This window comes from Somniosus microcephalus, chromosome 7 (genome assembly GCF_052327205.1).
Source record: "Somniosus microcephalus isolate GS21.2 chromosome 7, FLI_Smic_1.0, whole genome shotgun sequence".
Classification (NCBI taxonomy): Eukaryota; Metazoa; Chordata; class Chondrichthyes; order Squaliformes; family Somniosidae; genus Somniosus; species Somniosus microcephalus.
Genome location: NC_140993.1, coordinates 25989223 through 26006358, shown reverse-complemented (window position 1 = coordinate 26006358; position 17136 = coordinate 25989223).

Genomic DNA, 17136 nt, shown 5'->3' with positions numbered 1-17136 from the left:
GAACGGGGCTGGGGGAGCTGGAGGAATAGGGCGCGAGAGCCGCTTCGAGCGGGAGGCGTTTCAACAGAGCGATCGCATCTCCTGATAAGAGCCGAGAGCCGCTTCGCGATCCAGCGATCGCATCCGCTGATAAGGGCCGCACTCGGGCGATCGCGGCGAAGATAAGGGCCGCACTCGGGGGCTGAAGGGAGACGGCGTCGGGGGACGGGTGAAGACCGCCAAGCGCGGGAAAACCGCCATTTTGTGGGCGGAGGACGACGGCAAGAGCGGGAAGCTGCCATCTTTGATAACAAGTAAAGAAAATAAAATCTGAGAAATTGCAAATCTACAATGCCTAAACACGGGAATATTAGCACCTTTGATAGTGACCTCGAAGATTGGGCCATATATGTTGAAAGAGTAAAAAATTATTGTAAGGCCAATAAAATTCGTGACCAAGATAAAGCTCTAACATTATTAAATTTAATGGGTGCGAAGACATACGGGCAATTGAAACACCTGTTATCACCAGATGAACCGGCGGATAAGACGTTCGATGAGATTGTTACTGCCCTGAAAGATCATCTAAACCCCACGCCGCTGATGCTAGCGGAACGATTTAAATTTTACGACAGAAGGCAGCTACAGCATGAAAGCAATGCTGAATATTTGCTGGAATTGCGTAAATTAGCGAAATATTGCCAGTTTGGAACGGGACTGACAGAGGCACTTCGAGACAAATTTGTGTGTGGTTTATTTAAACAGGATACACAAAAGCGACTGCTAGAGGAGAATGAGCTGACGCTTGAGAAGGCGGTCACTATGGCAGCAGCACACGAAGCCGCAGCGAGAGGCACGGCAGTAATGCAGCTACGGTCACCGGAGCTCAGTGCACACAAATTGGGTGTGAGTTCTGGCAAATGTTATCGTTGTGGAAAGACAACGCATGATCAGAACCAGTGTTGGTTTAAAAACCAAGAATGTAGAACTTGTGGTAGGCTTGGACATATAGCTAGAGTATGCAGGTCAGGGAAGAAGACCAGCAACAAGAAGTCACCGCAAGGAAAATACGCAAAGGTACACAAGGTGACCGAACAGGAGTCCGATTCAGACGCTAGCAGTAATGAACTGGCTAGCTTAAGCTGTAATGAACTGGCTAGCTTAAGAGTACTCAACGCTGGTAAGGGTGCAGACCTCCAGACAATTTGGGTCACTCTTCAGATAGAAGGAGTCCAAGTAAAACTGGAATTGGACACTGGATCGGCATTGACGGTCATAAATAAGAAAGATTACGGAAAGTTATTCCAACATATTCCCCTACAGGATACGGGGATTATATTGAAAACATACACGGGGCAAAGAGTGTACCCCATCGGGAAAATAGAGGTTGCAGTGGTCCACAAGGGCGAAGACAGTCAAATAATGGACTTATATGTGATATCTGAAGGAGGTTCTCCACTACTAGGATGGGAGTGGATTAGGAAAATGAATATGGACTGGCATTTCCTACAAACAATAACGAGTGAGAACTCGGTGAAGATAGTCGGCCCAGACTCTGGAACGGATGATGGTAAGCCCAACTCAGGTGCAAAAGACAAAGTTTCAGCACAGAATTCCACTGAGCAACAACAACATAGTTTAACTGTGGATTCTGAGTCTGGCAAGTCTACTGATGTGCCCATTTCTGAGGGACACCGGGCTCGAACTCAACTCCATTTCAAACTACAACAGCAATTAGAACAAATACTTCGCCGTTGTGAGCAAGAGTTGAATGCAACGAAAGAGTTCTTTGATATAGAGTTGGAGAATATGGAAAGACAACAGAAGCAGCTGATGGAGAAAATGGAGCAGGAGCACACAAAACGTCTGATGTCAGAGGAGTTAGCGGTCAGCCAACTCCTGCATATGCTGAAGGACAGGACTCTGAAATGGGAAAAACTTGAACACGAACTTCAATATTCAAACGAAAGGGGTTCGGAGCTCTCAAAGGTTATTGGAAGAGCTGAGGTGGCAACACAGACTGAGATGACTGCAACAGAGCAGCCCTTGGATGCCAAAAGTACGCTGACTCACGTCAACGTAGAACAACAGACCGCTGAAATAGCTGCTCCGGTAGAGGGATTGAATAGTCCGATCAATCAATCTCCAAAAGAAGTTGAAGTAGTAAAATCTCAAATGAGGTCATTAGTAAACGACTTGCTGAAAGCCCAGAAAAAGCTGGATGAAGAGGTACGCATGAAGAAGTCTCTTCAGGAAAGATGTCTGGACTTGGAACAAAAGCTGGCTAACGCCCAGCTGGGTATGGAGGAAATAGAAGACCCTCTCGCTGGCCTAGATCAGGACGACACCGAATATTACTATGTCCTGTCCTGCCCAACTTGTAACTTCGACTCCCACCATACAGAAATCATGGAGGAGCACCGAAAGTCTACGGAACATCGGGAGAAGGTGGCTCTACTACGGAAAAAGGAGGAAGAGAAGGAGGAACTGCGCATGCAGCTGGCAGCTGACAGTGGAGCCCAGAGAGTCTCCAAGAAGCAGAAAAGGAAAAGTCGAAACAGAAGATGACCCATCTGAACCATTATTACCTCTACCAGATCACACACGTGGTCCCTCCGAACGGAGCCAATTCAGTTCGGAAGTTCAAACTGTTAAATCCATGGAAGGACTATTGAATGAGTCACTCCAGCAACGTGAACCGACTACACCACAGAGATTGAATCTGTGAACTGTTTTCCGCAGAGACTGAATCTGTGATCTGTTTTGACATGAAGTTATCTATCTATCTATGTTATTCTGTTATGTAAACCTGAAGTTATATATGTATATAGGTTATTACGTTATGTTAAATGGGGAGATGACTGTAAAGCTAAGAAGGGAGGAATGTTGTGTATGTAATATGTGTGCTACTTTGAACCTATGGACAGGACTGCACTACTTGTAGGGCGTAGTGATACGCAGTACCACTCCTGGCCATGGGGTATAAATAGTACTGTGGGTACTGATCTCCCCTCAGTTCCCGCCTGTGGGCATGAAGTAAAGACCTACGTATAGTCCCTACCTCTAACCAGTAAAGACCTGTTTTATTGTTACTGATTAAGTCTGAGTATTAATTACTTGAACAACTCACAGATTTAACAGGGCCCACTTTTCCAAGCAAGGACTACCGGTTCAGCACTGTGTTTATATAAAGTTATAAAGATATGTAATACATTGAAATTGAAATGCTGCAGGATTTATACTCTCGCGCTGCAGAGGTTGGTTGGAGTTGCCATGGAAACTGCCCTTATCAGAATTCCAGGGGGTCTTAGGTTCAAGATACTAGATGATAGAAAATTGAACGAATATGGAGAATTAGATAGATGTCAGAAGGATCGGGGCAATTGAGAGCTAATTATTTTTAGGACTGGCCAGATAGACTGCAGAACCTTTTCCCATCCTGCACTCTCCTATATATTTCAGCGATGAATCTCCCGCTGCAGTGAAAGTAAGTGGGAAAGTATTAGAGATAAAATTGGTCTTAATCAGCATGCCAAGAAAACCCTGTAAAATCTCTCTCATAAATAGAAAGAAAGACTTGCTCCTTTCACGACCACCGGACGTCCCAAAGCATTTTACAGCCAATGAAGTACTTTCTTGAAGTGTCGTTGAAACGTAGAAAACCCGGCAGCCAATTTGCGCACAGCAAGCTCCCACAAACAGCAACAGATAATGACCAGATAACCTGTTGTTGTTGTGTTGGTTGTTATATTGGCCAGGACGCCGGGGAGAACTCCCCTGCTCTTCTTTGAAATAGTGCCCGTGGGATCTTTTACGTCCACCTGAGAGGAAAAGTCAGTTCAACGTCTCATCCGAAAGACGGCGCCTCCGACAGTGCGGCACTCCCTCGGCGCTGCACTGGGAGTGTCAGCCTAGATTTTTGTGCTCTAGAGTCTGGAGTGGGACAGTGAACCCCACAACCCTCTGACTCAGAGGTGAGGGTGCTGCCCACTGAGACACTTTCCATATGTAGATCTCCTTCTGTAGCTGTGTGCCAGAATAAAATTATTAACAAAACATCTGTTGCGCGAACATTCAATTAATGGATTCTGTCACGAGTGCAACAGTATTACTGAAGTTGCCAATAAATTCAACAGGTTTATCCCATGTCCATATTATTCTCCTTCTGCAGCTGTTCCTCTCCTCTTACACAGGCTCTACCTCTTTCTATTTTTATCGTCGACTTCCTAGCAAACACTTACCATGTGGAAAAAATGGTAAATACTTGTGGAGAAACCACGAAAAGGTCAGACTTCAGTGAAGGATTAAATATATGTGTGGAACAGTGTGGATTGATAGAAACATTTTTTACATTAGGATCATGCTTTTCCGATCTAAAATGATTATCGTTTAACAGGGTGTGATTTCATTCCGAGGTTTGTCAAATCTTCTTTTATGCAAGCATTTCAGATTCAGGTTTCTGGGCTTCTCATTTCTACACCTATGTTGTGAGGGAGGAATGGACAAAGTATTACTGTGGCTGATAGAGTTGCATCTCATTTTAGATCATAAGAACATAAGAACATAAGAAATAGGAGCAGGAGTTGGCCATTCGGCCCCTCAAGCTTGCTCTGCCATTCAATAAGATCATGGCTGATCTTCTACCTCAATTCCACTTTCCTGCACTATTCCCATATCCCTTGATTCCCTTAATATTCAAAAATCTATCAATCTCTGTACTCAACGACTGAGCCTCCACAGCCCTCTGGGGTAGAGAATTCCAAAGATTCACCACCCTCTGAGTGAAGAAATTTCTCCTCATCTCAGTCCTAAATGGTCGACCGCTTATTCTGAGACTGTGACCCCTGGTTCTAGACTCCCCAGCCAGGGGAAACATTTTACCAGCATCTACCCTGTCAAGCCCTGTAAGACTTTTGTATGTTTCAATGAGATCACCTCTCACTCTTCTAAACTCCAGAAAATATAGGCCCAGTCTACTCAATCTCTCCTCATAGGACAATCCCCCCATCCCAGTAACGAGTCTGGTGAACCTTCGTTGCACTCCCTCTATGGCAAGTATATCTTTCCTTAGCTCAATTTTTTTAAACATCTATTTACAAGAGGTGGCTGGTCACTTTAAATCTGTTGTACTACAGGCATACTGATGAATTGTTAACATTTCAAATCCTATATGCATGATTAGAAATGATTTTCCACAGTTGACATGCCTTTCTTATTCATTCACGGGATGTGGGCTTCGCTGGCAAGGCCAGCATTTATTGCCCATCCCTAGTTGCCCTCGAGAAGGTGGTGGTGAGCCGCCTTCTTGAACCACTGCAGTCCGTGTGGTGAAGGTACTCCTGCAGTGCTGTTAGTGAGGAAGTTCCAGGATTTTGACCCAGCGACGATGAAGGAACGGCCGATATATTTCCAAGTCGGGATGGTGTATGACTTGGAGATGAACTTGGAGGTGATGGTGTTCCCATGCGCCTGCTGCCCTTGTCCTTCTAGGTGGTTAGAGGTGGCGGGTTTATATCTAGAGGTGGTTGTAAAATGTACAGTTGGTGTTAAAATGTTAATGCATTTAAATTGTGAAGCAGTCAGTATTGACCTCACTGGAAGCACCTTCTGATAACATCTGCATGGTTGGGACTGTGGAAGATTGATAGCTTGTCGTCTTGTATATCTGGTAACAGGGCTCTGGATGACTCCCTTAGAAGTGTGAACTCCATTGTGAATGACAAGCTGCATGTGTGTGTGTGAACACTATTTTTGATTGCTTTGTACTGGGAATAGATGAAAGATTTTAATTCAAGTAACCTAATCATCCCAGTGGAGGTTGGGGGGGGGTGGTGGGGTGTGGGGGGTGGGGGGGGAGGGCGGGGGAGGAAGGGTGAGGCCCCACTTCGGGTTGCCAACTCTCTAGGATTGCCCTGGAGCCTCCAGGAATGAAAAACTAATTTCCAGGACACCGCTGCCAGCGACTCTGGGAGAAAAATCACCGGGGCAATAAAAAATGGTTTTCTTTTCAAATTTTCTTTGAACATTTTTGTTTGCTCGTGATTAAAAAATGCATCCAGGACGCTTTTCATATGAACGATGATCAAACTTGCATTTATATAGCGCCTTTCACGACCTCAGGATGTCACGAAGCTCTTTACATTTTGAAGTGTAGTCACTGTTGTAATGCAGGAAACGTGGCGGCCAATTGGCACACAGCAAGCTCCCACAAACAACAATGTGATAATGACCAGATAATCTGTTGTTGCAGTGATGTTGATTGAGGGATAAATATTGGCCAGGACACCGAGGAGAACTCCCCTGCTCTTCTTCGAATAGTGCCGTGGGATCTTTTATGTCCACCTGAGAGAGCAGATGGGGCCTCGGTTTAACGTCTCATCCTCTGACAGTGCAGCACTCCCTCAGCACTGCACTGGAGCGTCAGCCTAGATTATGGGCTCAGGTCTCTGGAGTGGGAATTGAACCCATGACCTGCTGACTCAGAGCTACCAATGGAGCCACAGCAGACACCTTTCTTGTCCTGAGCACTTTGCCATTGAATTACTTTTCCAGTGCAGTCGCTATTGTTGTGTTAAACAGTATGTTGCATGTCCAAGAAGAAAGGGTTCTAGGTAGAATTACATAGAATTACACAGAGTCTACAGCACAGGGACAGGTGTAAGGTTTGCAAAATTCTACAGTATAGTAATCTGGGATGTTATGATTAAGGTTATCCACCAGGTGGTGCTGTAGCCAATGCGGCTGCTAAGGTCAGAGGTTTGCTTCCTGTTAAGGTCAAAGGTTTGCTTCCTGTGAAGGTCAGCCAGGATGCAGGCATGATGTTTGTTACTCTGTTTGTTTAATAAAATACCCGTACTAGTTCCAAGATATCGCCTCTTCGAGTTCTTGTTCCACTACATGGATTTATCACATTTGGCGACGAGGCAAAAAGGACCCTGGATAAAGAAGAGAAGTCTGCCAGGACTTTTAAACAACAAAATCACGAGCTGAAGTTAGCTACCAGTTGGAAGAGAGCATGGCTGCCATGGTAGGAACGGTTTCCGCTTTTGATAGTCAAGCACAAACCTGGGAGGAATACTGTGAAGTGTTGGGTTATTTTTTGGAAGCAAATGAAATAAATGATGCCGGAAAAAGGAAAGCCATTCTGCTTAGTTCAGTAGGAAGCCAGACCTACAGTTTGATGAGGAATCTGCTCAGTCCTGAAAATCCTGGAGACAAATAATTTGTTGAATTAGTGGCTTTGCTAAAAGAACATTTCAACCCTAAGCCTAGTGAGATTGTACAGCGGTTCAAGTTTAATTCAAGGAACAGGAAAGAGGAAGAGAGCATAATGGACTATGTAGCGGTGTTGCGTAAATTAGCACAAGATTGCAATTATGGGAACAACCTGAGGGAAAGGCTGCGAGATAGGCTAGTTTGCGGAATTATGGACGACTGAATGCAGCATAGATTATTATCCGAGACTGGGCTTACTTATGAAAAAGCATTGGAATTTGCTCAAGCCATAGAGACAGCGAACCGAGATGTAAAAGAAAGACAGGGTTCAGACAGGGCTAATGCTATGCAAGTTGAACATGCGTCAGAAACCACAACGTGAGCAGGTGAAGGCATGTTATAGATGCAAGAGTGATCACCTGGCGAGTGAATGCCAGTTTCTGGAGGAAAAGTGCTACAAGTGTGGGAAACAAGGACACATAAAATGAGCTTGCAGGGCGAAATCACCTGTGGAGGAATCCAAACCAAAAGGGGAAGACAGCAAACCAAGGGAGAGAAGTGAAAAAACATGGAGCACACCACATCAGCGGGGAAGCTGAGGAAGAAGAGGACATGTATAGCATGTTAGAGAACATTCCAAAAGTGGCTCCTATCACATTGCAACTGACAGTAAATGACTCTAAGGTGAACTTTGAAGTTGATACAGGGTGCGGTGTGACCATAATGAACAAGGCAGAGTGCTCAAAATTGTGGAACCGTGCAAAAGTTCCAGAGTTAAAGCCTTGCTCCCTGCATCTTAAAACATATACAGGTGAACGAGTAGCGACATTAGGTACAGCTAATGTAACTGTGCAACACAGGGACACAGTGGAACAGCTACCTGTAGTTATAGTATCGGGTACTGGACCAAACCTGTTAGGTCGGGGCTAGATAAAAGAACTTAAATTAGACTGGGGAGCAGTAAATCAAATAGATGCGGGCAAACAGTTGACTTTGCAAGAAGTGTTGAGTGAACATGAGAATGTGTTCAAGGAGGAACTTGGCACATTTAGTGGCCCCCCAGCTAAGATTTATGTAGACAAGGAGGCACCGCCAAGGTTTATTAAACAATGACCTGTGCCTTATGCCATGAAGCCAAAGGTAGAGGCTGAGCTTGACCGTCTATTGAGAGAGAACATACTGGAGCCAGTGAAATGTTCGGAATGGGCAGCTCCCATAGTACCTGTTTTGAAACCGGACAATTCGGTAAGACACTGTGGAGATTATAAATTGACAGTCAATTGGGTGTCCAAACTAGAGCAGTATCCGATTCCCAAAACAGAGGATCTCTTTGCAAACCTGGCTGGAGGAAAGAAATTCACAAAGTTGGAGATTACTTGCAGATTACACTGGATGATGAATCAAAGAAGTATGTCACCATAAATACACACAAGGGCTTGTTTACATATAACCGCTTACCGTTTGGTGTCTCATCTAGTCCAGCTATCTTCCAGAGGACAATCGAAGGTGTACTGCAAGGGATTCCACATGTTTCCATCTATTTGGATGACATTCTGGTGATGGGAAGAACCGACCAGGAGCATCTGAGCACTCTGAGAGAGGTACTACAGAGATTGGAGAGGGCAGGGTTCCGGTTCAAGAGGAGTAAGTGCACTTTCCTGGAGAATGAGGCAGTGTCCCTGGGACACAGAGTGGACGCCACCGGGCTCCATCCACTCAAGGAGAAGGTACAAGCACTGCAGGATGCCCCTGCTCCTACAAATGTGGCTGAGTTAAAAGCTTACCTGGGACTGCTGAACTATTATAACAGGTTTTTACCAAACTTGTCAACTGTGTTAGCACCTCTTCACAAACTACTGTGCAAGGAGACACAGTGGCAGTGGGGAGAGGAGCAGGGGGTTTCATTTGAACAGTCCAAGAAACTGATGCGGTCGTCGGATGTGCTGGTTCACTACAATGCAGAGAAAGACATCATTCTCTCTTGTGACGCTTCACCTTACGGGGTGGGGGCAGTTCTTTCACACTGCATGGAAGATGGAACTGAAAGACCAATAGGGTTTATGTCCCGAACTTTAACACCAGCGGAAAAAAACTATTCCCAGTTAGACAAAGAGGGGTTAGCAGTAATGTTTGGGTTACAGAGGTTCCACAAGTACATATATGGCAGAAAGTTCGCCATATGCACCGATCATAAACCTCTTCTCTCTCTTTTCAATGAAATGAAAGCAGTTCCACAGATGGTGTCACCCCGGATCCAGAGGTGGGCAGTGACATTGAGGGCATATGAGTATGTCATCATCTACAAGGCGGGCAAGTACCATGGGAACGCAGATGCCTTGAGCCATCTTCCACTGCCAGGCACATCTATCCGTGCAGCTCCAGAGGACAGAGTTTTGATGTTGGAGGACACTGACACGGCACTTGTGACTGCAGAGCAAGTAAGAACATGGACAGGTAAAGATCCAGTACTGTCTAGAGTTCGAGAATATGTGGTGAGGGGATGGCCACAGCATCCGGAAGGGGCTGACTTCACACCCTACAGTGTCAGGAAAACAGAGCTGAGTGTGCAGGATGGTTGCGTGTTGTGGGGAGCACGAGTGATTATTCCACAGCCAGCACGACAGTCTATCCTAGAGCAACTACATCAGTGTCATCCTGGGGTCTCGCGTATGAAAGCCTTGGCTAGGAGTTACTTGTGGTGGCCAAAGCTAGATGAGGAGATAGAAAATCTAGTCAAGACATGCAGCACTTGTCAGGAACACCGGAAGGCACCAGCAGCGGCTCCTCTCCACCCCTGGGAGTGACCGGATAAGCCATGGAGAAGATTGCACTTAGATTATGCGGGTCCATTCATGGGGAAGATGTTCCTCATAATCATTGATGCACATTCCAAATGGATGAATGTTTATCTTGTAAATTCTGCTTCCGCCACTACTACTATAGACTGCCAGCGTCGGAGCTTCAGTAATCAAGGGCTACCGGAGATCGTGGTGAGTGACAATGCCACTTGTTTTGTGAGTACAGAGACAAAAGAGTTCTTGAGGAAAAATGGCATAGTGCAGGTGACCTCGGCTCCATATCATCCGTCCTCGAATGGACTTGCGGAGAGAGCCGTACAAACATTTAAGGAGATGATGAAAAAAAGTGCAGAAGGGAGTTTAGCAGCCAAAGTGTCACGGGTTCTGTTCAGCTACAGAATAACACCTCAATCCACCACAGGACTTTCTCCTGCTGAGATGTTATTAGGTCGTAGACTACGCTCCACTCTTGACCTTGTCCACCCAGACCTAAAAAGGAAAATGGAAAACAGACAAAACAAACAAAAAGAGAACCATGACAAAAGAACAAAGAGCCGAAGTTTTGGAGAAGGAGATGCGGTCCTTACCAGGAATTTCAGTTATGGACCAAAGTGGATTCCTGGCTTCATAGACTCAATGACAGGTCCAGTACCATACAAGGTCATGCTGGGAGATGGCAGGGTAGTACGCAGACATGTAGATCAGATACTTCCCAGACAAGGGGAAATTGAAATGAAGGTTCCAGATGCAATGACTGAAGACAGGGTTGCCCCCAGTTATCCAAGTGCATCTGTGGTGCCACCCTCAGGGACAGAGACAATTCCACAGGAACCTATTCGTCAAGAGGAAACCATCGTTGCAGAGTCAGATACTCTGAGCACTGCTCAGGAGCAGCTGGTGGCTTCACCACAAACAAGCAGGGACTTTACTGTTAGACGTTCACAAAGGACTCGCAAGCCACCAGAGAGATTGATACTGAACTGTTAGATTCATCAAGTATGGAACATGATGAATGGAGACTCCTTATGTGACCCTCAGGAATGGTTGTCTGTTAAGAAATTCATACTGAAATCTTAAGGGGGAGGGATATCGTAATCTGGGATGTTATGATTAAGGTTATCCACCAGGTAGTGCTGTAGCCAATGCTGCTGCTAAGGTCAGGGGTTTGCTTCCTGTTACGGTCAGAGGTTTGCTTCCTGTGAAGGTCAGCAAAGGTGGAATGCCAGGATGCAGGCATGATGTTTGTTACTCTCTTTGTTTAATAAAATACCCATACTAGTTCCAAGATATTGCCTCTTCGAGTTCTTGTTCCACTACATGGATTTATCACATACAGTTTCCCCCAAACCAAGAAGAGGAGATTTTTGGACTGTTTAAGAATATTGGGCCAAAAGGGGCTTAAAGTCAAAACCCCAGGATTTTGGTTATTTTAAAAGGACACGTTCAGGCATCTTTGGGGAAAAAGGCTGCAACAAAGAATTTGGGATCTACCTATGCAGTAGCCAGTTTGAGTATTCAAGGTAATCAAACTGTCTGGGGGAAACTGTAAACGTCACTCAGCCCCTATCAAGACATTTACATGCTGACAATAGACCCACGGAAGAACAGCCTCACAGAACCCATCCAAGTCATGCATAAACCAAATCATTTAGCCAACCAACAAAGAAACTCAAGGCCCCACAGGAAACTCAAATCTAAGGACAAAACTGATAATTAAACAAGAGGTTAAACAATCGATGGGGCCATCCCGAAACCAATTAAACAATTTGAACAGATGAATGTTAACGAGCCCGCCCAAAATCTAACAAGATTAGCAGGCCCCATTTAGTATAATTGGAGACCTGTTTTTACAAGGAAGCAGTTAGTTCATCGAGGGGAGTTCATCAAGAAGCAGCTCTCTCTCTACACAGTTTGAAGAGTTCGATGGGTTCGATCAGTTCGATCAGTTTTGTTCAGTCAGAGAATTGAAACAGCAGTCAGTGAATTGAAGTCAACAGTACAGTTTGGACAGACACAGACAGAGGCACAGCTCATTCGAAAGGCATCAGCCTCGGGACAATCAGTCAACGGAAGGACAACAGAAGGAGAACAGAAAGGAATCACGGCAACCAAGGGCCCCGCGAAATAAACAACCAAAATTATTACCAACAACTAGGTAATACTGGGCCACCGCGACCAACAAGAAACCAACCCGGAAGAAACCGAAGATCTGCAAGTTTTTCCCACTCTACAAACTATTCCTGCATTTGGTGAACATTTCCCTGGTCCTCTGGAATCCCACTTAGCTAGTAAGGTGGGATTGGGAGGGGTGAAGTATTCTGTCTATTGTTATTCTCCCTCGTATATTCCGAAGTGTTCCCCCTTTTTTAGAGTGATAAGATTATTGTGTTGTGTATATTTTCTTGTCTCAAATAAAAATCCAAGTTCTTTTCACCAACTCAGTTGTCTGTTGCAATTTCATTACAACATCCAAATAAGTCCAGGTCTAGAACCAAGGGAGTGGGAGCGATTCGAACCGCTCAGGAGTCAGAGGCAAAGCTGCCCACACACACCACCCCTTACACAGGCCATTCGGCCCAACTGGTCTGTGCTGGTGTTTCTGCTCCACGCGAGCCTCCTCCACATCCCTCTTCATCACACAGCATATGGTTCTAGGTGACCAAGCAGAGAAATAAGTGAGCATAACCTAACTAGGTTCGCATTGAAAATTGATAAGGAATTCGAGGATTCAAAGATTGGAAATCAATGCGATGAAATGGAACCTAGCCCAGAATAATAAGAACATAAGAAATGGGAGCAGGAGTAGGCCATACGGCCCCTCGAGCCTGCTCCGCCATTCAAAAAGATCAAGGCTGTTCTTTGACCTCAACTCCACTTTTCCGCCCGATCCCCATATCCCTTGATTCCCCATGAGTCCAAAAATCTATCGATCTGAGCCTTGAATATACTCAACGACTGAGCAACCACAGCCTTACATAGAAACATAGAAGATAGGAGCAGGAGTAGGCCATTCAGCCCCTCGAGCCTGCTCCACCATTCAATGAGATCATGGCTGATCATCCAAATTCAGTACCCTGTCCCTGCCTTCTCTCCATATCCCTTGATCCCTTTAGCCTTAAGAAATATATCTAACTCCTTCTTGAATATATTTAATGAATTGGCCTCTACCGCTTTCTGTGGTAGAGAATTCCACAGGTTCACCACTCTCTGGGTGAAGAAATTTCTCCTCATCTCTGTCCTAAATGGCTTACCCCTTATCCTTAGACTGTGACCCCTGGTTCTGGACTCCCCTGCCATCGGGAACATCCTTCCTGCATCTAGTCTGTCTAGTCCTGTTAGAATTTTATAAGTTTCAATGAGATCCCCTCTCATTCTTCTAAACTCCAGCGAGTATAAGCCCAATCGACCCAATCTCTCCTCATACGTCAATCCTGCCATCCTAGGTATCAGCCTGGTGAATCTTCGCTGCACTCCCTCCATGGCAAGAATATCCTTCCTCAGATAAGGCGACCAAAACTGCACACAATACTCAAGCTGTGGTCTCACCAAGGCCCTGTACAACTGCAGCAAGACATCCTTGTTCCTGTACTCAAACCCTCTCGCTACAAAGGCCAACATACCAGTTGCCTTCTTAACCGCCTGCTGCACCTGCATGCTTACCTTCAGCGACTGGTGCACAAGGACACCCAGGTCTCGTTGCACTTCCCCTTCTCCCAATCTATTGCCATTCAGATAATAATCTGCCTTCCTGTTTTTGACACCAAAGTGGATAACCTCGCATTTATCCACATTATATTGCATCTGCTATGTTTCTGCCCAATCACCCAACCTGTCCAAATCATACTGGAGTTTCTCGGCATCCTCCTCACAGCACACACGCTCACCCAGCTTTGCATCATCTGCAAATTTGGAGATATTACATCTAGTTCCCTCATCTAGATCATTAATATAGCCTTATGGGGTGGAGAATTCCAAAGATTCACAACCCTCCAGGATTGACCTGGCGCCTCCAGGAATGAAAGACTAATTTCCAGGACACAGCTGTGGGCAACTGAAAAGTGTGAGGTGATGCATTTTGGGAGGACTAACAAGGCAAGGGAATACACAATGAATGGTAGGACCCTAGGAAGGACAGAGGATCAGAGGGACCTTGGTGTGCATGTACATAGATCCCTGAAGGCAGCAGGACAGGTAGATAAGGTGGTTAAAAAGGCATATGGGATACTTGTCTTCATTAGTCGAGGCATAGAATATAAGAGCAGTGAGGTTGTGATGGAGCTGTACAAAATGCTAGTTAGGCCACAGCTGGCATACTGTGTGCAGTTCTGGTCGCCACACTATTGGAAGGATGTGATTGCATTGGAGAGGGTGCAGAGGAGATTCACCAGGATGTTACCTGGGCTGGAGCGCTTCAGCTATGAAGAGAGACTGGACAGGCTGGGATTGTTTTCCTTAGAGCAGAGAAGGCTGAGGAGGGACCTGATTGAGGTGTACAAAATTATGAGGGGCATAGATAGGGTAGATAGAAAGGTACTTTTCCCCTTAGTAGAGGGGTCAATAGCCAGGGGGCATAGTTTCAAGGTAAGGGGCAGGAGGTTTAGAGGGGATTTGAGGAAAAACTTTTTCACCCAGAGGGCGGTTGGAATCTGGAACTCACTGCCTGAAAGGGTGGCAAAGGCAGGAACCCTCACAACATTCAAGAAGCATTTAGATGAGCACTTGAAATGCCATAGCATACAAGGCTATGGACCAAGTGCTGGAAAATGGGATTAGAATAGATAGGGCTTGATGGCCGGCGCAGGCACGATGGGCTGAAGGGCCTCTTTCTGTGCTGTATGACTCTATGACTCCGGGAGAAAAATCATCATCTCAGTCCTAAATGGCTGTATCCTGAGACTATGCCCCCTCGTTCTAGACTCTCCAGCCAGGGGGAAACAGCCTCTCAGCATCTACCCTGTCAATCCCCTTCAGAATCTTATACGTTTCAATGAGATCACCTCTCACTCTTCTCAGCAGCAGAGAGTATCGGCCCAATCTACTCAATCTCTCCTCATAGGACAGCTCTCTCATCCCAGGGATCAGTCTACTGATTGGTTTGAAAAAAAGGCCGGCCTCCCATTTACACGCCTCGCCTGATTTTCCTTTCCACTGATGCCCGCTTCCGCCCGTTTCCCGCCGTGGGAGCACGTTAAAATTGACCCTCACGGTTTTAAAAAACAATGGCACGTGACAAATCAGGGGAAGGGAAATACAGAAGAAAATTCTGAGAAATATAATAAGTGTGGAAAGCCAGCAAAAAAAAAGGGTTGGGAATGCTGAAAGAGAGCGTGAGAAAAGGCATAAAAGAAAACAGCAAGGACTTTTATACATAGAAATATAGAAACATAGAAGATAGGAGCAGGAGTAGGCCATTCGGCCCCTCGAGCCTGTTCCGCCATTTAATGCGATCATGGCTGATCATCCAAATTCAGTACCCTGTCCCTGCTTTCTCCCCATATTCCTTGATCCCTTTAGCTTTAAGAAATATATCTAACTCCTTCTTGAATATATTTAATGAATTGGCCTCTACTGCCTTCTGTGGTAGAGAATTCCACAGGTTCACCACTCTCTGGGTGAAGAAATTCCTCCTCATCTCAGTCCTAAATGGCTTACCCTTTATCCTTAGACTATGACCCCTGGTTCTGGACTCCCCCGCCATTGGGAACATCCTTCCTGCATCTAGTCTGTCTAGTTCTGTTAGAATTTTATAAGTTTCAATGAGATCCCCTCTCATTCTTCTAAACACTAGCGAATATAAGCCCAATCGACCCAATCTCTCCTCATACATCATTCCTGCCATCCCAGGTATCAGTCTGGTGAATCTTCGCTGCACTCCCTCCATGGCAAGAACATCCTTCCTCAGATAAGGCGACCAAAACTGCACACAATACTCAAGGTACGGACAATACGAAGGAAAAGGCAGCCCAAGAAGGTGTTAGAGGTGAAGGAAGTAATCTTGCACTTCAAAGTGAAGACATGGTACTTGAGGATGAAGAGCTCACAGGGTTATGGACAATAAGCGGGGGTGTGGAACTGAGCATGACGGCTCTTTCAAAGAGCCAGCACAGGCACGACGGGCTGAATGGCCTCCTCCCGTGCTGTGGGTTTCTATAAGTCATCCTCGGTTCCGAGGGACGGCCTAAGAAGAAGAAGAAGAGTTTCTATGATTCTAGACGCTTAGCAATGAAGTTGCCTCAGCTTTTACCAAGCGAGGTAAAATTGGGATTATAGGATAACCTCAGGACGATCTGGTCGAATCCCTTCTGGAGAGAAAGGCCCCAAAACTTCAATGGGCACACAGTAAGCTGCAACACTCAGTGGGCGGCCCATGACCAATAAGAGCACTTCAGATGTGCCCGTCCTGACGGAGGCCTGGAAAATCAGAACGGCGCTATTCTGCTCCAACAGTGGAGCAAAGGCGTGGGAAGAGCCCAGTGAAAGAAAAGGTTAGCTTTTTTCAATCTTCAGCTGACTGTAGAGCCAGTAGAGTTTTTTTTTTGTCTGCTGAAGTTTTGGGGCCTTTCCTGGGGCCTCAGTAGAAGACATGCCAACGCTCAGCTGAGACTTGCCAAGGGCGTACTGGGCCTAGAAGGGGCTCGACCACATCGTCCTGAGGTACTCCTACAATCCCACTTGTGGGGAAAGAGCATAACTGGAGGCCACCAATATAAGATCGTCACCAAGAAACCCAATAGGGAATTCAGAAGAAACCTCTTTACCCAGAGAGTGGTGAGAATGTGGAACTCACTAACACAGGGAGTGGTTGAAGCGAATAGTATAGATGCATTTAAGGGGAGACTAGACAAGCCTATGAGGGAGAAGGGAATAGAGGGTTACGCTGATAGATTTAGATGAGGAAAGATGGGAGGAGGCTCGAGTGGAGCATAAATGCCGGCATGGACTGGTTGGGCCGAATGGCCTGTTTCTGTGCCGTACATCCTTTGTAATCCTATGGAATACCCAGAGTAACCCAGAAATTCTCCCACACACGTCCCCTTGATAAATATCGACCAGGACACGAGTGGGAACTGTCTCCTCCCCCACTGTTCTTCCTCGAAATAGTGCCATGGGAATCTTTAATGTTCAGTTGAGAGGGCAGACAGAG